The 2,725-nt window shown below is 63.2% G+C and overlaps 1 protein-coding gene across 1 annotated transcript in view; it reads right to left on the bottom strand.

Moving 5' to 3' along the window:
- Positions 1–2,313, bottom strand: part of TMEM109 (transmembrane protein 109) — a 5,532-nt gene extending 3,219 nt beyond the window's left edge. The window contains exon 1 of the mRNA XM_006768164.2: positions 2,089–2,313. The gene's annotated coding sequence lies outside the window, so the exon portion shown is untranslated. The remainder of the gene's footprint in view (positions 1–2,088) is intronic.
- Between the last annotated feature and the right edge of the window lie 412 nt (positions 2,314–2,725).

The following is a 2,725-nucleotide window of genomic DNA, read 5'->3' as shown; positions in this document are numbered from 1 at the left end:
GCAGGAATCAGGTGTCACCTCTCCATGCTAGGAGGTCGGCCTGACGTGAGTTGCTCCCCGCACCCCCGCCTCCTGTGGCAGCCTGCTGAGTTCTGCGCTGGCCTCCGCTTGGAAGCGGCCACCTGCCCCGCGGAGGGGAGCTGGAGGACCCTGAAATAAACCCTCCGCAGCGAAGCTGTGGCCCCTGGCCCCGCAGCTGGCCTCTGAGGGGCGCCGGGAACCTGAGCGGGACTCTGGGGCGCGTCCTGCGCAGAGACGCGTACAGGGGACGGGCTGCTCCGTCTCCTCTGTTTTCTTTAACAGGAGTCTCCGTCTTCTCCTCCAGGTTAACCCCAGGCAGCAAGAACCTGACCCCTCACCGTCTGCCGCCTCGCCTCGCCTCGGCTCAGTCACACACTTTCCCGCTAAAGAAGGCCACGGTCAGGGCAGGAGCAGCCTGGCTCTGAGGGGAAGTGTCTACGCGGCTTCACCTCCCGCAGCGGCCGGCCTCGCCTAGCAGGCATCCCCGAGCACAAACCGTGTGTGCACACGCATGCGTGGTGCGTGTCCCTTTATAACTTACAACGTGCTTGTGAGCCCACCACTCCATTCAACTCCTAAAACTGCCTTATAAGGCGCTGCTACTCCCCGCATTTTACTCAGAACACCATGCTTAGGGAGGTCAGCTGACTCGCCCAAGTTCACAAAGCAGAACTGGGACTTGACTCCAGACGCCCTTTTGCTCATTCCACACCCTCGCGCTGCACCCCTAAGACATGGCCCCTGCCCTCAAGGCACTGAGAGGTCTCCCCAGTATCAACAGGCTCAGAGTGAGAGGGCACCCAGACTCCCAGGACAAGGCTACACACGGGGTGACCCACCCCACCCGCTGGGCTTACAGGTCAGGGTTGGTACCGAGCAACAAGTGAGGACAGCAAAATTCTGGGGCCAGACCGGCCGATGCTGTTCAGGCCGCTGCACTGTGGCTCAGGAGGGCCGGGAAGCCCAGTGGAGGGGGCCGGCTCCTTCAGCCATGGCGGTGGGACGCTCCCAGTGTGTAGGTGTGGTTTGCCGACAGGCAGGGTGGCTCCTTCCTCTGGCTGGTTGTCTTTCACACTATGAATCACCATGGGGCAGGAGGGCGCTGACTGCGTGCCCTGACTTCCTCATCCTGGGGGGCAGCCGTGGTTCTCAGCTCGGGCCGCCCGTCAGAATGGCCGGTGGAGCCCGTCACAGCCAGGGGGGTCTGTGCCATCGGGGCCAACGACCCCCGACTCTCCCCATGAGGGGTCAAACTTGTGTTTCCACAGCTCCTAGGGAACTTCTGATGCGGAACCAGTGTCGGCAGCTCAGGGAAAAATATACTCCAGGCAAAGCCCTGGAAGTGTACCTCCATTTTGGTCCCAGGCTCAATTCTGCCACAAACTAGAAGCCCCTATCTCCTGCCTACGACTTTATCTGAGGTCCAGTCTCCTCCAATGTTCACCGGGGTTAAGCGGGGCCACGAGCTACCGCAGGGAGCCAAGCTGGCTCTGCAGGAACTCATACACTGCGCACACCTAGAGGCGTGGCGGGAACAGCACAAAGAGGAAAAATAACAGAAAACAGAAAAAACAAAGCAAAGGAAGGGGCAGGACACCAACAATACACTACCCACCACACTGCAGCGGGTTACCGGGCTAAACGCCTGCCTCCCCTTTAGGCTTTGAGCACCTCCTGGTCCCGACTTGACAGCTAACTTTTCTCGGGCTCCCCAGCGCCTGGCACAGAACGGCTCATCCACGCTTGCTGGTGACTATTAGAAGCCTGGCCCGAGGCCAGGAGGGTGCAGGGGAGGCAGCAACGGGGAGCCATGCAGACAGAGGTGGGGGAAGGCTTCTTTTAAAGTTGATCCAAACACTCAGCGGCCACCCCAGGACCGCCTGTGCTGAAAGGAGGCTCCGAGACGGGGAGAAGCTGCCACGGAGGGGAATGAACTCAGCGTCCTGGCAGGTGGGGGCGGCCCCGCTCACCCCCGACAGCTGCTTCCCAGCAACTGTTTGGGGGCAGGGCGACAGGCAAAGGGGCAGCTTCCCAGCCGAACCGAGCCCTCCCCAGGGCCCAGCCTACCCAGACAGGGTGTCAGTGGCATGTGCTATTTCGAACAGCGTGTCCCCTGCCAAGCCATTGCTGGGTGGCGTCTCTGGCGAGGGACCCGGCACGGCCCATGGGTTCGGGGTACCCCAGAGGTCTCGGAGCCGGGCCGCAGGAGGCTGGGCCGGCGGGCGGGGGTCTGGGGCGAGGCGCTCAGCGCCGGCCTCGTCCCCCAGCCTGACCCCGCCGCGCCTCGGCCGGATTTCCTAGCAGCCTCGGAACCCTCGGTTCCCAGGAAACGCGTGCCTCCCGTTGCCTGGTAACGACGCCCCCTGTTGCATAGCAACAGGGATCCGGGTCCTCAGTCGGACCCCTCCCCAGCAGTGCCCGCTTTTTTTATGCGCCCTCCCCTCCCGACGGTGTTTTTCCCCGAGCTTTCCCACCGGGAGCGCCGTGGGGTGGGCGGCTCGAGCTGGGAACGGAAGTCTGGCGGGAAAGGGGAAAGGCGTGACCACATCTGGGCTGCAGGGTGGGTCAGCTGCATCTCTGAACTCGGGGTTCGAAGCCCACCCGCCCCTCCAGCGCCTCGGCATTTGGGGCGCTGTCGCGCCTGAGCGCCGCGGTGCCTCCTGGGCAGTGTCCTAAGGAAGGGGCGCCCCAGAGCCCTTGGTCT

Source organism: Myotis davidii, unplaced genomic scaffold, assembly GCF_000327345.1.
Source record: "Myotis davidii unplaced genomic scaffold, ASM32734v1 scaffold2863, whole genome shotgun sequence".
Taxonomy (NCBI): Eukaryota; Metazoa; Chordata; class Mammalia; order Chiroptera; family Vespertilionidae; genus Myotis; species Myotis davidii.
The sequence above is the reverse complement of the archived record's forward strand: the minus strand, read 5'-3'. Positions and strand labels throughout refer to the sequence as shown.